Here is a 21240-nt window from a genome sequence, read left to right on the forward strand (position 1 = left end):
AGCTTTAAAAAACTATTGACGTCAGCCTAGGTACATCTACTTTCAGGCCATAACTCTTCCTGAATATTCAGTCCTTATAAGCATATGGCTGACCCCAAAGAGCATAAGGCTAAATTGATTGAACCTTCTCAAACTTGATTTTTCTTAACTGAATATGACTTTTTTCTGGTTTAACCTAGAGGTAGTACGGAGGTAGTACTGTTACAGTACACTTGGTGTTTTCTTCTGAAAAAAAAGTCAAACACATAAAACAAATAACTACATTTTCATCCCAGGAACAACTGTACATTTTGAAGTGTAAATTAATCACTGATATATTGTAGGTCTGGCTAGTAACACCACTGAACACAATAGATTCATTTATACAACTTGGACAGGGCACAGATGCATTTTTGTGACTAAATAATCAGACACAAGACTGAATGAATGTCTCTTGCAAACACGCCCTGGACCACTACAATATTAATTCTTCTGTCAGGCTGGTTCTGAAATGTATTGCACATTGGAATAGATTATTCAGGTTTTAAATCATCCTAAAGACACCAATAAATCAATGGCCAATATAATCTTTGCAATGTAGACAAAACTGTTAATAGGTAATTCATATTTCTTGACTAAAAAGGCAAAATGGAATGTTTTGTACACAATGTACCAAAAATTTGTCTGTAGCTTCAGCTGAATTTCAAATTCATGTTGGAGAACTTGGATACTGTTAAACAATGAGGTCACACTAAGCTCACACTATTTTAACTGTAAATCTACCATGACTATACATGCTTTGGTGATATTCATATCACCACTAAATAACATAAATAAATATAATAATTAATAAATTACATCAATAACATCAATAATTATTATTTATAATTATTATTTCAAGTACACAAATTACATTTTTGCCAAAATGAACCAAAGAGTCTAAGGGAAAGCACACATTTTCTGTTCTTGTTGTTTAAATTTATACTACATAATTCTAATCCCAAAAAGTCAACCCTGTCAAATTTGAGAACATGTTTTATGTATCTACCAAAATAAACCTGACATTTACATTTATTCAGTTAGCAAAAACTCTTATCCAGAGAAATATACAACAAGTACATTCAATGAGGTTAGGCAAGCAGCCATATAAGTAAGTACTGCAACCATATTTGTGATAGAGTGCCATTAAGGGAGTCATTGCCACAATAAGTACTATCATAAGGCATACAGTCATATACTACTATCACCATTTTCAGCCACCAAGCTTGTACCACCACAAGCTTCTGTTACTGCAATGATTTCATCACTGAGCTTTTTTTTTCTGTAGCAAAGGCGTACATTGCCAATAGGCTTTTGCCTCTAATGCTTATAACCTGCACACAAGCTATTACGACGGTATTAGGTTTGTAGAGCCTGGGAAGGCATGATGTAGTCTGAATAGGTGGGTTTTCAGTCTGTGCTGGAAAATGGACAGTGACCTCACTGTCCTTACTGTTGAGGTGAGCTCATTCCACCACCTGAGGGCCAGAGCAGCACCGGGTCACTTTATTCACTTTATTTATACATATACACACATCCTCATACTTCAGTTGAACACAATGAATAAAATGTAAACAAAAGACATGAGGACCATTAATATGATTAACATGGTCATATCTGTACAATATAGACACTTTGTGTTTACAATGTATCACATTAAAACCTTAAATAGATCCTGAAATAGACATGAATCCACACTCTCTCCTAACTAATCACTGAGAAAATAGTTTCTGTAGCACCTTACATGAGCTATAGGCTTTTCATCATGTCACATTTGTACAGAAAATAAACATTTTTGTCAGTGTTAGCTTCTGTCCTGACCTTGCAATTATAAGTTAATTGTGATCTGAAGTAGATTGAACCAAATGCATTTATCATGAACTGTCCAGCACCAAATACATTCATCATAAAAACACATCATAAACAATGCATATTCTAAATTAAGAAATCAAGCTGTATGTTTTTATTAGTCACCAGCCATGAAACTCATAGTCTTATTGCTCTGTACAATACTTCCACATACATGTAACTGGCTGTTTTCACACATACATTCCAGTTTTCTTTTCTTCCAAGTTCAAAGCTGAATGACCTTTTCGACAACACTCCTTAGTAGCTAATATTTACCCCTAAGGCATATGCTTCCTTAAAACACCCCAATAAGAATTTTAATGACTTCACTGGAGGTGACTCCTTGCCTGTCCTGCTGCTACTTAAAAAAAAACATGCCAGTTGTTAGCTTTGACCTATTGCTTTTTTTACCCCTAGCTTCCAGACTCCAGAGGCTGACCCACAAGCCAGAGCAGTCCCTGGACTCATTTAACTCTCACAGGAGACCAGCTGATGCCTTACTAGGAAAGTTGGTGCTCTAGCCTCAGGCTCATTCTTGTAAGATGGAGAGCAGATGGTTTGGGCCAAGGAAGATTGCACTACCAAAGAGGCCAATATGAAAAAATACACACACACACACATATATATATATATATATATATATATATATATATATATATATATATATATATATATATATATATATATACACACACACATACATACATATACACACACACACACACACACACACACACACACATATATATACACATCAGACTGTTGCCATGCCAATGCAGAGCCTATGGGTATGAGAGAGATCAGTCTGCTCAGGAAAGTGAGTCACACAGTTCCCCTTCATGGCATTTTGAATAGTAAATCCATATTGAAAGGCAGGGGCTCAAGCTATGGTGCAGGGAGTAAGTTTGATCTATGTCCTCTAAATTTCCTCATATAAAAGCTGAAACAATTTCCTAAGAACTGACAGAGAAGAGAACGCAGAGAGAAGGCTCAAATTCAGGCCTAATACAATGCCTTTTGTCTTTACGTTTAAGCGATGGATTTGAGTGAGTTTACAACACTGAGGTCAGAATTGGCTGAAATGTACAATATTAACAATGAATCACAGAAAAGCACACTTTGTTTACTGAAAGGGGTTGTGGGGTTTGGTTGTGGGGCTGGGTTGTAATTTGGCATAATCTTGTTCACAGACATATTCAAAATGTATATATATATATATAAATATGATGCACTATCCAATCAATATGTTATAATAAATTGTAAAGAAACTACATCCTAACACCCAACTGACCTACAATTAAGTGTAGAAATGTCAGTTGTGCTCAGCTTGGATTATCATCATTGCAGTTTAATTACCCAACTGTGGCAAAAATAATATTAGCATAACTAAATACTGGATGTCCACAAAGACCAATTCAACATGCCAAACTCAATTTTGAACACTCTTTTAGTTTACCACCCCTAATGATGTTGTGATAGAGCTAATGACTTTTTTGGAGAACATCCCATCCTTCCCTCAAGCTGTCATTACGTTAATTGTATTATCTTCAAGTTGTTTGTGTTTACCACTGGCCCAATGGTATGTAACCTGGTAACAAGTACATTAAATTTAACATGCATACAAACTGAACGCTAAATGGTTGCTTGCTTATTTAAAAACAAACTTCAATCACTGCAATGTAAACACCTGATGAAAAATGCAAGTCTGAAACAATACTGTATATTGTTTCTAAAACAAAATACAGTATTGTACAGTATTGTATACTGTATACTGTTTCTAAATTTCTAAATTCTTGTGAAAGAATATAGTTCGAGTTTTTTTTTTTCAGTAAAAACACCTTACAAAAATACAAATCTAAAACAAATACTCTTATTTCTAAAATTATGCACAGATCGAAAGAATACAATTCAAAGGATCTAGCTGACATTTTTTCAGTGAAAACATTACAAAAAATTACAGTACACAGGCATGCTCTTATTATGGTGTTTTGCTACAGATTAAACACCTTAAGTTATGAAAAACAGGAAAATTTTGCATATCTGTTTTATAGATCTGGGGAGCATTCAAAGTAATTGCTCCAGCTGCTTTATTTTCACATCTGAGTGATGAATTTAAGAAAATGCTCTGCTTTTTTCATGTTAAAAACGATTGCTTGTTCATTTCAGTGACTGCTGAACTCTGAGTGTCAGAACAGAAACGGTTGCTTAAATTTGTCATTGAAAGTTAAGGACAGAGTCAGATAGTATTTCAAGACAAAGCCTCACTGTCACAAATAAAAGAAAAAATGCATTTGATGGTTATGAACACCCCCCTGGTGTGTTGCTTGCTGCATTCAAGAACATGCAGCTTGCAGTCAGTGAACTTAATACATTTTTTTAATGGTCCAAAATATTCATAGAGCATGCTGCTGTTTTTATGTTCATATTCATCTCTATAATGAAAATAAGAATATATGTCCTTTCACCAAGGCAGTGTCTCCTCCTGGCAGTCTAATATTTGCCTCTGTGTAGATGCAATTTTATTCTCAAAGGCACAGCACTTCAGATGGAGACCCTTAAGCTATTCGCATTACAAGCACAGTACAAACACCATAATGTCAAGCCTCCATGTCAGACTTAAATAGTCTGCCAAGCATGAAGTGAAAGTACAACATTCTAGGGGTGAGTGTATAAGCCTGCAACAGGCGCTTGAAATGCTAGCTGCAGAATAAGAGCAAAATCCTCTGCATGTTTATGTCAGAATACGTGTAAGAGAAACTGGAGAAGGTCAACAAGCTACTATCATGCATCTTTACAACCTTGTTCTGTTTCTACACTTGTGCTATCACTCCAGCCCTCTGTATTAGTACAGTGTTTCACAGGTATCTTGTATTACAGTAGTATAACCTGAAGTCTTAAGCCTCAGTTTTCATTAGACCCGATTCATGTCCATTTTGAAGAACCAAAAATCACATTCTTAATAAAGCAGTTTGTTATAAAAAAAAATTAACAGTTTGGTGTAATTGAAAGACTAATGACTATTAAGTTGAATGCAGATATAGCGCATGCTACTTTATGCAATATTTATTACATCTCAACAGATTGGTGGCATGTCTAAGCAGTTGCATTCTCAGCCAATCTGAAAAGTGAGCTATCCCCTGATGGCTCATTGTCTCGACATAGATTCCCCCATAGTTTGGAGGTGTACTGTGTGATAACCCTAATGACTGGTGCAATATGAAAGTGATGTCCAGATTACTTATGTCTTCACTCTCATCGACGACTCAAACATTCCTTACCATAGAACCTCTATCATTGGAATTATGAGTGATTCATACAGTGTATTACAAAAAAGCAAAATTTGTGGCAAATGCTGTACCCAAAATAAAACAGAACAGAGCTGATCACACCCTATGATTGCACTGTACATAAAATGCTACACAATTCAGGATGATTTTATGACAAAAAATACTACTGTTTAGGACTGTTAACGCTGAAAATCTTGTTTCATCCAGTTTAGGGTGGTACTCTAGGATTCAGGCATATTTTACCCGGTGAAGGCTATAGCAGACTGTTATGATTTGTTCTTGGGGGAAAAAAGGAAAGTCAGAATCAGTTTTTTGTAGTGTTCGAGCTCAAAATTAACAAACCATGTACTTAAATAGACAGCTAAGCTACAAGAAATGCATATGATAGATGAGACTGAGCATGTTCAACCACCCCATTTCACATTTAGTAAAATTCCAACCAAATCTCAAGAGGAACATTTGTAATTGGGTTTGTGTTACTGTAAATCCACATTTTAGTTACTGAAAACCAATGGGTCAAAAACACACGTATGTGTGACCTCAGATTTGATTTGATTGAAGAAGAACCCCCCCACCACCACCACCACCACCTAAAAGATGTTTTCTGAATTCCTTCTATTCCCGTGCAATAGTTTTGGTCAATGCAGACAAGATTGACAGTAAGACTGCTGTAGTTTAGAGTGGTGGTAGAGAGCCCACAAAACATGTATTGTTTTGGTCAATGGTGTGCTCTAGGCTATGTTCGTGCACTAGGTTCCATGACAATTCTTTATTTATTTTGCTAGAAAACACTGGTCTGCCTTATGGAAGTAGCACTGCTTTACATCTACTTGCCATGTGCTTGGGTAGACACCTAGGAGGTTAAAAAGTTTTCGATTTTGGCTGTTGAGTGCTTTATTCACCTTTATCAAAGGGGTTGTGCTGTAATGCTAATCTGTTCCATTTTGATAAGAAGTTGAAGACCTTCAATGAAGCCTGTGATAAGCTATTGATAATATTTGTCAATAACAATGCACTTGACGGATTTACAGATTTGAATAATTAAATAATTCCTGCACCACTAAAAGGTGGAGATACTATACCACAACCCCCCTCAAACTGCTGGAGTTCGAAAAGTAAAAGAATGACTAAGAAAGTTTTTAGGTCATTCTGTCTCCATAAGGACATTTTGGCATCTGAAGAGTGCATCCTAAAAAGGCTATTACATCATTAATTGCATTTGGTTTTTAAGACAGCTTCATTATTCTATTATATAGACAGATTATTCTTTGAATTTCCCTGCTCTAAGTGCTCCTTTCAATGCTTACTTGGTATGCGTAGCTGTCCAAAGCACCAATTTGAACGTGACAGGACATGGTAAATAAATTTGAAAGCATAAATTAATCTTTTAAGATTTCGAACACATACCTCGCTAACAGAATTTAGAAAAGAAAAGTGGAAACAACACACTGTGACAAACAAGCACACTGTTTATTGAGAGGATAAAGTGCTGCTGTTCTTATAATGCTGCTGAACCCCGTAGGGAGCATGAACACTGTGTTTTATTGCATAATAATTCCAATGAAATCATACGAAGATGTGATTTTCGCCTTGTTTGATTATATATATATATATATATATATATATACATACACACACACACACATCAGTGTTCCAAAAGCTTGATTTCAGAGGCAGCTATTTACTCAAATTCACTGACTTGGCATTGTATTTGACATCTATACCTGAGTGGCTTTGCTACATATGAAATGCAATAGAAAATAGAAAATACAGCAGTTATATTATATATATATATATATACATACAATTTAAAAAAACAATTGATAACTGCAGCGTCTGAGAAACTGTCAAGTGTGAATGTACTGCTTTGGAAAAGAGTGATGCTAATTGCAGATAATTCCATTATTTTTAGGAAACAGACATTAAAAAGCTAAACTGCAAAGCTACTGCAGAACAAAGCAAAGGCTAAACAGCATGCTTCTGTTACTTATTTTATTTCATCTCAAATACTGGGGGACATTCAAGACATTCTATGCAGACACAGTATCATTCAAAGTGTTCTCCACAAGCCATCTTTCAGCAGGGGCACCTAAAATGATATAGTGTGCCTGAAGGATTGCTAATTAAATTCAGTGTAAATGCACTGAATTCTCATTAAGTGAAAGGGGAGTACTTATTGGTTTGAATTTTATTTACACATATCGTTGGAGTGTTAACCAAAAAAAGTAAATGCAACTGCTCATTCCTAAAGCGATTGCTGTGTGGATATCATCTCTTTTTCTGACGTGTGTTTGCATCAATTTCCATTGATCTTTCAAAACAAGTTAAGGCTCATTAATGGCTCTGTGGTCATGACAGTCAAGTTCTACAAAGTAACTGCTTTTAAAACACATATCACCTGTGTTGAAACTTAAGATTATAAAGAGTCAGAAAAAGAAAAAAAAATTTACTGTAATGTTTTTCCTTGACGAAAGAAATCTGTACAACACTGGGCTACAGTCAGCTCCATGTGAAATTGACAATGATAAACAATATCGCTCATCATACCATTTAAAACTTCCTACAGCATGGTGTTTTGAAAGAAGACCTATCTGAATAAAAATAAATAAATAAATCATTATGCTCATTGCTCATTGCTCATACATGGTAATCAAGGTAATCTAGATTTTTGTTATCTCTACACACCAAATAGGCTAGTGATAAATGACAGATTACTGGCTCTGAAATTTACCTTTTTGTATCAATACAGATCCTTCATGACTTTCTTTAACTTTCAAAACAGCAACTTTGTGAATTCGAGCTGATATTTGGCAGATATTTGGCAAATATGAGAAATATTATGCATCACAATTTGAGTCACACACGTCACAGGTCAAACAAAGAGGCCGATGCATTTCTGCTTGTGTATGTAATAATGTTTTAAATAAATGAAAATGCGTTTAATATAGAGTATGATCTCATACACTGAGGTATGTGTTGATGTTTTGCTATTTATTTATTTATTTTGCATTTTAGGAGTCATAAACATCATTCTATCTAAGCCTATAGTGCCCATTTTACAAGAGAAATGTTTCCATAGCAACAACAGAATGTGCTTTGTAGCTACTATGAATCCACAGGCCTACTCTGCACTTATTGCTTTGGCTGAATATTTCTGGGTTGCACAGACAGACTACTATTTGGGCTGTCCATGCTGGGATATTTATTGAAGAGAATAAAGTATGATATGGGAGGTAAGAAGGTTGTTAAAGCAAGTTTTCATAAAGTTTGGATAACAATGGGGGATAGTGTGTACAGATTAAGTGTATTTTAGACAAATTCTAAAGATACACTTATTTACAGTATTTTGTGACTTAGAAAACATTCTGAAACCCAATATAGCATTCAATAAGACAGTATACAACATGGAAACCTTGACCAATATTATGACACATTCTGTCTGCAACAACCTAGTTATATATTTATATATGATTTCCTAAAATGGAGTCAAAACAACACTACTGCTTGTAATATCTTGTAGTCTTGCATTCCAAAGTTGTTACTCTATTCTCAATACTAAGCATGGTGAAGAAAAAGTTTTAGTTTAATGACAACTATATTCATTTTTTGGATTGTGACATAACTGCCATAATAATTTTAAGGAAAATGCATGGTTTTAAAACTGAATGAATCATTTGGAGGATGCAATGATATTTCCTAAAAAAAAAAAAAAAAAACTGATACATACTGGTGGCATGTCACAAATGAACTGGGCACATTCACAGTGATTAGGCATTAGTGTAGTGGAGCAGTTAAGGAACACTAAAGGTGAAAGTTGTGCTTGCAAGTTGATTTCAATACAATTTTATTCTTCCAACATTGAGAGTCATTTTTATATTTTGGATTTTTTTCCCAGTGACTCTCCACACATTTAGTTATTCTGTCTGCTTTTCTACAGAGAGTCCAGTGTCTTTCAGAGAATGTAATAGAAAAATGGCCTGCTTTAATTTGCCAAGACTCTTCAAAAGCTCAGTTGCCAAATTGTCTCAATGTGTTTTAATAAAAAGGGCAATTTGTCTATAAGTGCATGTATACATCAAGTAATCTTAATTTAAATGTTTCAGTTTGACATTTGGAAAGTCAAAACAGGGGTGTTTTTGTGCTATGACTGGCCTTGTTCCTCAGTGTATTCGGCACTCAGACTGGCCCTCAAGCAACTCAAGCGAATCAAACACTATCTGGCTGCCTGGAGGAACTGCAGGGTCGGCACATGCCACTTTGAAGGGGATAAAAGCCAAGCCTGTAATGACCTAGACACTCACTTGCCTTCTATTGAATGTAAGAGAAACATGGTTAGAAATGTTTGGAAAATGCCTGAAATCTGTCCTGGAAAATGAGTTTAAACAATGAGCCAGGCGCTCCTTCTGAGTCTCAATAAAAGCTCAAGTGTGTATATGCAGCTCACACCGTACCGCAGGAAACAGATGAAAAGCTTGGCTACAAATAGAAAGGCATTAGAAGAAAACCCCAAGGAGCCAATACCGGAGCCCTTGCCTGGCCAGACATACTCATCAGAGATCTGAAAATAGCTAAATTCAAGACAAGCTGCTAATCCACCGTTTCATTCAGTGAACACTTTGCCACAACATGTAACATTAACAAGCAAATACTACCTCTGAAACGGAAGGGGGTCAGCTCCAAAAAATGCAGACGCACTCCGTTTCTTGACTGTTTTAAACATTTCCATCCATTACTGCTAATGCTCAGTCTTTGGCTCACCAGCCTCAGCCACCAAGGAATTCCTCAGCCATTTAATGATATTCTACAGAAATGTGTTAATCATGTTTCTTCTTGTGTTCTTTTTGCACAGCACTGATTAAAAGTGTTATTTGTGTATTTCCCCAAAGGCAGGGTGTACATTAACCACAGTCATGCCCATATGTCATCAAGCGCGTCTTCTGAGGTGTCACGATACGGAGGCAGCGGGAAAGCTGATTAACACAGAGCAGCCTCTGAAACTCTTAATTAAGCTTTTGAGTGGTCTCCTGTCAAGAGAGCAAACTGAGGCGGAATAGGTAAGGAAAAAAAAAAGAAATTTAAATTGAACACTCTGTGATGATGGTGTGATAGTGCACCGCAACGTCTAACCATCAATCAGGCGCAATTAAAAATGCAACATGTTGTCCTTTTAGAGCTGTGAGATATGGCCAGCGCTCTGCAGGGAAAGCAAGGGGAATGTTTGCTGTCATCCATCAGAGGAATGATCCATTGGCTGTTCACAATATTACCCAACAATAACATGCGACTCTGGGGTGATTCCCATTAACACCTGACAAGACCGTGTCAGTGAGGTAGGTTACGATGATGATCCCAGATAAAATCTTTTATTGTTTTTGCACATCATGATGATTGATTGCCTCTTTTTTTTTTAGAGGGGAGATTTTCATTTATAAACGAGGCTGCTATTTCTGGATTCTCCCCTCTCAGTTAATATTCTCCCAATGAAAAACGAAAGAGATAAAATATGCTACAGTTGTGTGTGATGATATCTAGAGCAATAAATACACTCTCCTTAAAACATTTTAAAGGTGTCTGTCAACTTTTTTCAACTTTTAATTTACATTATTAATAATACATTAATTCCTCCCTGCTTATTTCTCTTCCTAAAGGCAAATGCATGAATGATTAAAATGGTAAATATTAATTTTCAACTGCAAATTTGCAATTCAGAGGACTTGATTGAACACCCTACTGAAATAAAAGAATGTGTTCACAAAAACAAGGGAATTGGGACATCATTAGGAATTGTAATAGTTTCTCCTTTTCCTTGACTATATGCTTCAGAGTATGTTTTGGAGAGTTTAATTTTCTCTGTGCAAGAAGGTAAAGTATAAATTCTTTTTGGACTGCCCTGTTTATTCATCTGAGAGCAAGTTTTTTTTTAAGGAACATAACACAAAATTACATAATAGCACCATTAACCTATTTGCAATGTTGCAACGGTTGTCCGTTTTGTGTTTGCAAATTGTCAATCTCTGTCATTACACACAGGTAAGAACTAGACTGTAAGTAAGATAGATGAGAGAACAAGTTTATATATCTTTCTTGCATGTGCACAAGTATGTGCACAAAAGTGCAAGCTGAACAAATCTCCCTGAAAATGAAAGTCCCTGGCTGGCATAGAAAAAGAGACTCATCAATGGCACAATGTAGCAGTATCTCTGTGATACTGCCACAATTATCACCCACCTGAGAAAGGCGTCACGTCCATAAAGCATTGCACTTTCCGAGATGGCTTTAAAGTTAATTGACTTGCACATAATCAGGCAATTATTCAGCACTTTAAATGCAAGTATGTGAGAAAAGCTGTACTCTCTGATTCACAATGCAAAGAGAGTTGCAAGATAGATGGTCCCTCCCTTCATCTAAACTTTATATTAACTTCATTGCAATTCTATGAAAAGAATGCTAAAGAAAGGAATTACCATCAATCTGAGTTAAGAAAAAAATATTTAAAACAGCTGATTGAACTAATTCAATTAGATTAACAAGAAAAAAAGATTTGTCTCAGAAATAAAATAATTGATCCATTTCAGCATATTGCAACAGGGACAAAACTCTGTATGAAAAATAGAGATGGGGTAAGTACTTACAAATACATAAGAATAAAAAGTAAGCAAGTGTACAGGTAAAAATTTCCTTTTTTGGGTGCTATTTTGGGCTACATCAGTGCACATCCCACACATTAAGACTGTCACTCATCTCAATGATAGGACAGAAGTCAATGATGACATTCTGGCACCCTGCCAGGTACTTAGCCACAATCAGCTGCAAGGACAGATATCAGGCATGACTGTATGTCATCTTGTTGAGCCACCACAAGGTACAATCATCAGTCTCAAGAACCTTTTTACTGATGAGGTAGTACTTCAGTGTGGCCAAGGCCAACTTAATGGCAAACACTCTTTTGCTAAGATGGAGATCCTCAGTTTCCCCCTGGAACAGCTTGTGGCTAATGTAGTGCACAGGCCTCTGATTCTCGCTCTGCAACAAAACAGCCCCCAGACAGCCCTCAGAGGCATCGGTCGACACAGTGAATAGCAGAGTACAGTCACAGCTCTGCAGCGTCAGCTCTTGGCAAACAGTCCCCTTCAAATAGCTCCTCCCGAAATCCTTGAGGCTGATATCACATGCTGGAGTCCACACTCTCCTCTGTTAGTTACAAACTCCCTGGTCAATTTCTTGAGTGCCACGGCTGTCCTGGAAGAGTTAGGACTGAACCATAGGTTCCAGCCCATTACCAGTTGGGAAGACTGCATCTCTTCATAGTTTATGGCAGTAGGCATGGTTTGATGCCCCCCCCCACCCACTATGTAGCTCAACTTCTTGGCACAGACTACAAGAACCACATCAAACATCTTTTAGACATTAGTCAAGTGTTCAAGCTGCCCTCAATTTGTGAAGGTGGAAGCTGATAAAACCATCAGCTGCAGAGGTGCACTTTGATACCTAATGCTTCATACATTGGAATGTCACAGTGACTTGATACATAACCAAAGAAAAAACAAAAAACACCATAAACCGGCACGGTCACTACACACCTGAAAGGCTATAAGTTCTTTGGCGGTTTCAGTCAGCAGTAATTGCCAATGGTGGAGCAGCTGTTCAATCACCCTGTAGTTTATCAACCCTGTGTAAGCATCAAAGGCAGAGACAGTGTTCAATATCAACAGTGTTACAAACTGAATAATTTTTAAGTATACGCAAAATCTCAGAAGTAGAAGCACTACAATAACAAACAATCCGGGAGCAGGTTACCTACCAGACATGTATCTTAAAGTGGCTCCTGCATGTCTCAGCCAGCAAGGCATTTGCCTCGAGTTCAGACTTAGCTGGGACTTGATGCCACTGTGTCATCGGCTGACTGGGAACTCAGAGGGCCAAAAAGTTGACTTTTGTAATGCCATGGGAGGGATAGGTATTACATTACATTGGTGGCATTAAGCAGATGCTCTTACGCAGTTAAAGTGATTTTTTACAATGTTGTCCATTTATACAGCTGGATATTTACTGAGGCAATTGTGGGTTAAGTACCTTGCCCACGGGTACAGCAGCAGTGCCCCAGTGGGGTTTCAATCCAGCAACCTTTTGGTTATGAGTCCTGCTTCGTAATCACTATGCTACACTGCCACTCCACCCATGCCAGCAAGTTATGCAGGGTATGTCCGCAAGGTTTCCTTGTCTCACTGCTCTCAGGTACCCTGCAAGTTCTCAGGCCCCTGCAAGTTGCTCAGATAATTTCAGTCCAGTAGTTCCTATCCACCAATTGGCACTTACTCAGGATCTTAAAAAAGTATCTGCAACCATTTTACAGTGACATTTTTTCTATCACTACTACCTGATATATTAATGTGCAGAAAGGCTCATTGATAGGTAATAATGTTAGATAGTTCACTGAAACAGAGGCCACTAAAGTAGTTGGGTAGATGCATTGTATTTTGCTATACCATATTTTATTCTACTTACATATATTCGCCCAGTGCCATGTATGTGTCCTTCCCTCTTCATACAATGTAATATAGAAAAAAGTTAAAAAGATCAGCAAGACAAAAATATATGGCGAACATTGTGGCTGAACAGTGATAGCTTAAAAAGTTAAAATGATGTCATTTGTGACATAATGAAATGCATATAGAGACATGCATGTGTGCTTTTTATATTTTTAGCCTTCCCCCACCAAAATGGAAAGTTAATCAACCACCAGTCAGATACAGACCACATTTCCTGGCTCTTCCCAATCAATAGTTAAACTGGACTTCAACATCAGTTGCATACCAATGGAGTTTACATACATTTAAAGTGCATCATCAGCGAAATCTTGAAAATTGTTATCACAATTATATGGAAAAGCTAAACTGATATCATTTACGCCTGTCTGGTGTCAATTGACTGTTGCTCTGTTACACAATGATTGTGAAGTGTAAGTGCAAACCACCTGAGGCGATAGCTAAATCACACATTTTATTTTAAAATTTTGATTAAACAGTTTATTTCATTAAGTTGACAAGAACTTTGCAGTTTGGTGCTTGTATGCATATGCACTGGGAAGCTGCGGGGGGGATGGGGGGGGGGGGGGGGGGTTGGGGGACACTGCTGATCAAAACACTGACTAGAGCCTCTCTGCTGTATTCCATGTTTACTTCAAATTGTGTTTGTCTTTAGACACAGACAACACACTTTTGGAATCGACACACTACACACAACCTGTGGTCAATGCATTAATAATATCATTATTATCACCTAGTATACAAGTACTGGACTGCACGTTCATCCAGCAGTGTTTTTATTATTAGGTTAGGTGCCTTATTTTATCTAGAATGGTATTATCTGGATTATCATTGATGTTGCCCTGTATCTACTTTGTGGCTGTGGGTGTGGATTAAAATAAAGGATTAGGCAGTCCATTAAAGCTGTTAGATCTCATTAACCGATGCTTAATAGCTGTGTGTTCCTTAATTATTCCAAGTACTCCAAAGATGAACTCCTCGTGATCACCCTTTCAATTTATAGAACATTTATTTAGCCTGCCAATTCCCAAATTCAGTCAATTTGTCTAAGTATTTCGCATGCATTAGAAACCTTAAAAAAGCAAGCTCCTAAAAAACATCAGGAAATAATGATCTTTCATTAAGTTACCAAATAGATTATCAAACTGAAATGTGATCATCAATAAAGCAAAAATAGTAAAATGACATGAAAAAATGTTGCCTCTTTCCATTTTGTTTTGCTGAATACCATGCAAATATGATCTATGAACCCTGAAATTGGGGCATTTATAGATATATAGACTGAAACATCAATCATTTTACATTAAGAGAGCACAAAATAATTTTAGCAATAGAAAATCAATGGTCATTGCAGTTAATTACAAACCTTGCAGCTCAAACCTGGAGATTTTTATACCGCAAGTTTATTTTTTTAACCAGCTAGGCTAATCCTCAATACAGATATTGTGCAAGCTACTTGTATTTGACCATTGTAATATTTTTCCCCTCTAAATAGGCCCAATATGTCATTCCTCCTGTTTGAAGACTTGCATAAGGTCTTGCAATGTAGAATAGCTTTGAAGTGTGAGCGTAGGGCCACAATTACAAAACTCAGTTTTTTACAATAGTACTTCATTTGGGGAGAGTTATAATAGTAAGTATTAAACCATTCACTAACTGTAAAAATCAGTCACAAAGTAAAGCCTTTTAGTGCTTGCAATAAAAAAAAAAAAAAAATCTGGATTCTCCATGATACTTGAGAATATGTTCAAAAGACAAAAGGGTTTGATGACAATTGCTGCATTGCTGTAAGTTATTCACAACACCTACAGATGTAGATGTGAATCAGTTCTTAACATGTCAAGCATTTGTTTTGGCTGGAAGGCTCTGATAGAGCTAGTTTTTCATTAATTTTATTTATTTTTTTGTTTTGTTTTGTAGCATTTATTTATTTATTGTGATACAGTCACTTTAAATAATGACACACTATGATTAAGAACTCTGGAAAAGTTCCAAAAATATAAATATAATGAACAAGAAATTATTTGTAAAAATGTATCGACTAATCCACTAGATAGATAACTAATGTTCAATCTTGCAGACACTGTCCGTTTAATATGAAAATATATAGCTAGTTAGCATGTCTACACAGAGATGTCAGTGGCCATGGCTATGAAAAACCCCACCCACAGCCTATTTTAGTGGGTCTGTCATCAGAGTGATTATCAGACCAAGGAGATTAGCCTCTTCTGAGGCATTCCAGTAAAAAGAGAGGAGAAGCAGTCTACGAGACTGGCACAAAAGTGGGAAATGGGTACTGTATGGCTTATGTCCATTATATACAGCAATGAACACCGTACACTGTGGCTTTATTTTTAGTTGCCAGCCTCTGTACTGCTATAAGTAGAAAACAGACAGGGGTTAATAAAGCTGTCAGCTATTATAATAAAGAATAGCAGTTATTGTTATGGGTGTATCCATTTAGATAATGCATCATTCTGGATGAAGGCTCATTATCACAATGGGATTAAATCAACTCCACTCTTACTGTTAATACCTTTGGGTCAGGTGTAATTCCACCATGCGAGAGCTCAGTGTCCGCTCAATTAGCATATGATGGCCTTCTTACAATTTCAGCTCTTGTCTCCCAAGACAAGACCCAGATTTAACTGAAGTCGTTGCTCAATTAAACTCGCCATGCAGTTTTGAGAACCATCTTACAGCTTGCACTTTGCTTTTGTGTGGCTCTGACCATATATGACTACTTCCCTTCTTATCTGAAAGGATGAGCCAACGAAACCAAGCACATTTTAACATGACCACAACACTTACAGGAGAATCATTCTTTACGGATGCTTAAAATACTCCTTAATATATCCTTGGTTGGTGTTCTAAATGCAAAGTGCATTTTGGCTTATTATTCTAGGAAATACTGTTTAGCCGTTTTGTGAGAAACATGCAATATTAATTCTATCAAACTGCAGCACGGTTCAATAAAATAGCACTAGTCCTTATTTTCCGGAGCAGGCAAAATTCCCACTCCATTGTAAATTAATTAAAATGGCAGGTTGCCCATTCTTGAAAAATGGCTCCAAATACTGCATTATGCTGTAATGTTACTGCAGGTTTTTTACATATATAAACGAACAAATTCAGCTCATATACTGGAATTTTCCTGTGAGTGGATTCAGAGGATATACTGATTGCCTTTGTCATCAGCATGTGCTTCACTGTAGCTTTATATATTTAAGTTAATGTTTAAATTCATATGGTAATATTCTCTTAGAATACACTATACATCTACAACACACTTCTAATGTCTATAAAATGTTGGACATGTATGAACAGTACTACAGGAAATTTTCAATATGAAAAAGCCTTTATTGCCATCTTTCATCTTTAATACAATGAGGCAAGGCATATATTGCAGCAGTCATTCAGAACAGTCACTTTTCACCTTCAGTCCCCACAACCTTTAATTAAAAACAAAATGATGGAGTATATGTCAAGCCTGCTACAATGTTGAGTCATTCGTAGACCCATCAAATAAAATCCCTATATCAACAACAAAAGCATTGGTACGCGTGTTTAAAAAGACAGTGCCAATCAACAAGATAGCAAGATAACAAGATATTCTTATTTTGATTATAAACTTTAGTTCCAAGCCCTAAAATCTATACATTGATGCTGAGTTTTCTTATTACCATGTTCAAATTACAAACTATTTGGTGGAACTAGGACTTTGAAATTAATCTCTGAATCCTGAATTGTCACTTCATTTACACCTACCACTAGGTTTAACCAACATTGCCACCACAACCAGCATTTGCATTTGTTACAATTAAAAATGAAATATTACAAACTTCAAATGTGTATTACTTGTCAAAGAATAACACAGTACTTTATTTGATGTTTAAATAATATATATATAAAAATATATATATATATAATATTTTTAATATTTAATATATATATGTTGAATAAATTCACAGTAAACTGAAGGGAATAAAGGTCCATAAAACAATACAGAAATTCCACAGTATGTGGAAATAATGTTCAGTAATGTTCAGTGGCTTATGAAATGAAAGCAATATCGTCTGAATAAAGTCTGTTTAAGTCACCACAGCAAAATTGGAAAATTCAGCTCAACAATTCAACAAAACAAACTCCATTTTGGGAAAACAGAGGGCACTTAGATAAAAATAAGTTCAGTAGCCTTAAAAACTTTAATTCCCTTTGAGTAAATGTCATTAATTCAATTGTGCTTATAGCAGAGCAGTGCAAAACCTGACATCCAAAAATGCTGAGCCCAACTCGACCCGAATCCAAGCACTTTAATAAAATTATGAGCTTGAACCTGCCCAAACCTGACATGGTTCATCAGGTCCTGTTGCATTTTGGGTGGGCTGCAGGGCTTTAATACGCAGAAACAACATCATCTTTCAAATAAATGTATGGACAAGGCTAGAATCAAATGAAGCTGCCATCCTTCCAAATACTACTTGGTACAATACAAGCACCTATACTGTTAAATTAACAGGCACATCAAGGTACATTATTAAGTTACTTTTGAGAATATGTCTCAGGAATATGTGATAAACAGGCGTGTAAATATATAAATTGAATCCAACACCCTGAAACACAGATGACTTGACAATACTTCATAAGGAGTTCAATTAAATGTTTATGATCCAAAGAGGAACAGAAAGAATTTCAGTACTTCAGTCACCAAGGGCCATTTTATACACGTGTCCCTTTATAGCCACAATCCTGGCAAGCTGTAGCTTCATTCTGTCCAAATCCTTAATTAATGTAATCTGATCAATTATTAGTCTCAATTACACCTAATGGGGCCCATTACACCATGAGGTCAGGATTAGTTTTATAGCCATGTGGATGTCAAGGCAGTATCTATAGAACAGTCAGGTCTATTGCTCCTATTGGCTGCAATATTAAAAACACATCTTCAGTGCAGGTATTGTTACTATGAGAAATAAGTAATTCATACAGCACTTTTACTTCTTAAATAGCCCACAAGCATGTATATATGTGTCTATCAGTTGTTTCATGGATAATGTGTGCCTTGACTGAGTAAACAACAATGTTACACTTGAGGGGTGGCAACTGCTCTACCATCTGACTCCAGGATTAATAAAAGACAGCTGTCAAGAGTTTGTGGTATCCCTGACCTTTAAGATGGTTAACGCGTGCCAACCTCCTGTCACTTCTTCATTCCCTGCCTGAGCACTTCCATGACTCCCTCACAAACTCAGCCAATCTAAAGCTATCTCTCAGGCCGCCGGGCTTACAAGATCAATTCCCCTGAATGGATGGCTCTCAGCATTCTGCTGACTCAGATGTCGAGAAATATTGTGAGCTATTGGAAAATTAGAGCCAGGGCCTACTCCATCACAAACAATGATCTGATTTGTCAATCCTAATCTTTAACAATTGTCACTGAAATCCAACCTGCATATCCTTGTATCTACCTCGCTTTCATTTTTAGAAATACTATGCAGGGAAAATATTTCATTCCTGACTTGATAATTGGCATTCAGGGTCTTTAAAGAGAAAGTACAGCCATTTAAACCAGGTTTGAAACTAGACAGTATGTAGCAAGCCAGTGATACTGTTTTAATGTCTTATAATGAGCTCTACCTTCCTGTTAAATACAGAGGGGGCAGCTATGCTAGGTGAGTACTGTCTCTTTTCTCTAATCAAAACTGCTGTATGAAAGACTCAATGTTGCATTGCATGACTCAATTGACTAGGTGTTTTTTTTTTGTTTGTTTGTTTTTTTTTTCCCCCCACACAGACAGTAAGCAACAATTCATTTCATATTAAAACTCTCAAAGGTAAGACTGCCACAGCCACTCCACAAAAACAAACTTCTTCACAATTGTCTAACTGGAGAACTAAACTACACCTCATACACACAGTAATTGTAAGTAGGATGGAATTTGATGAGATTTTCAATTTACAGGATGAGGGAAATGCAGTGCAAGCAAAAGCTGGCAGTCTCCTGTATAACCAGCTTCAGCCCACTCAAGAGCACCAAAGAAGCACGCAGCCAGAGACTTTTGGAGAGAGCTCTCTCCAGAATCATGTGATTGTTTGGCTTAAACTCCTAGCTAAAGAGTTGCATTTGAAAGACCTGTAATTAACGCGCCTTGGTTGAAATGGGAACAGAAATACATTTGATGCTGGTGTAACAAATGTGAGGGAAGTCTGCATTTCCCCGAGTGACATCAGAATATCTGTTCTCTCTAGCTCACTTTAATAACGAAGGTTATAAGTTTGGCCCTAGCTGTATAGGCAATAGCTATAGCTAGCAAACCAAGTCTCGGGGAGTGATGGTTCTGCTCTGTGTCCTCTTTTACCTGCTAATCTACCAGCTTTATGCACAGCTATTCTCAGCTCTGCTACACAGGGAGCCAGCCGACATCAACAAACTTTCCCCTTCCACATGCATTAAATTGATCTGAATTTCAGTTGTTTATTGATGAACAAGAGAAAGAACTCAGAGTTTTCCATAGGTGGATAACTACTAGTTTGAACCAGGCCTGGCACCAGGAGAAAATACAGAAGAGTGCAATTGCAATCCCCACGGGGAACAAAAAGTCATATCTTTAAAAAAACTTAATAAATACTATGTTGACATCGGCATATAAGGAGGCAACACAACCCTAAGCACCCCCATAGCACCGGGTCTGGTTTGCAGGCATGTATTATCATATTTGAGGATATGTTTAAAATGGTGAAAAACCTATTAGTGGTGTGAATTTTAGCTGAATAGCTAACTGGAAGAATTTTCAGGAGAGCATATCATAGTGAAAAACTCATACTTGAAAACAGAGGAAAGCTATAAACCCACTCAGCTACGTGCTACAATCAGTGTGAAAGTGGGATCTTGAGAGTTACATAAAGAGACTAAGATTCACATCTTAATAATGTTAGTAGGGGTGGATCCAAAGTTAACCAAGTATTGCTACATGAAACTGACACAATGTATACATTTTCACAATAACAAAAGCACTGCAATTTCACAGCTCTGATCATCATATACAGATTCCCAATGCATGAAGCCAGTTTAAAAAACATTTACACTGCAGTCTACAGTACGTAGTCTACACTGTATCTTGGCACACTGCTGACACATCTCCAAAGTTCTTTTACATAGAATGGCCCTTGGCTTCTAAAAGCCACCAGCTTCCAGTTTCCACTGAGTTAATGGTGTCATAGGGAAAATAATCCACCTTCTGGATATTACAACAATTAGTGACAGATGCCTCAAGGTGAATGCCTTTTTGTATCATCAAATCAGCGGAGATTGCTTTTTATATCCTATTCTGTAATTTAAGGTCTGCTTTCAAATGACTGGACTCCTGCTTTCATCATAGGAACTCAACCAATTGAATGAGTGTGCAATTAATATTAAATTAATGCATACATTTTGGAAAAGAAATTGTTCCCTCCTTCTATGCAGCCGGAGGTCCTCCTTTTTTCCTGCAGGGGAGAAATGCCGACAAATTGTCCATTTCGCCACAATGATGTAGGTAATC

The 21240-nt window shown here is 36.7% G+C and overlaps 1 protein-coding gene across 1 annotated transcript in view; it reads right to left on the reverse strand.

The window, feature by feature from the left end:
- Positions 1–21240, reverse strand: part of sorcs3 (sortilin related VPS10 domain containing receptor 3) — a 199214-nt gene that overhangs the window by 113173 nt on the left and 64801 nt on the right. The window lies entirely within an intron of this gene.

The sequence above is a fragment of the Megalops cyprinoides genome, chromosome 1 (assembly GCF_013368585.1).
Source record: "Megalops cyprinoides isolate fMegCyp1 chromosome 1, fMegCyp1.pri, whole genome shotgun sequence".
Taxonomy (NCBI): domain Eukaryota; kingdom Metazoa; phylum Chordata; class Actinopteri; order Elopiformes; family Megalopidae; genus Megalops; species Megalops cyprinoides.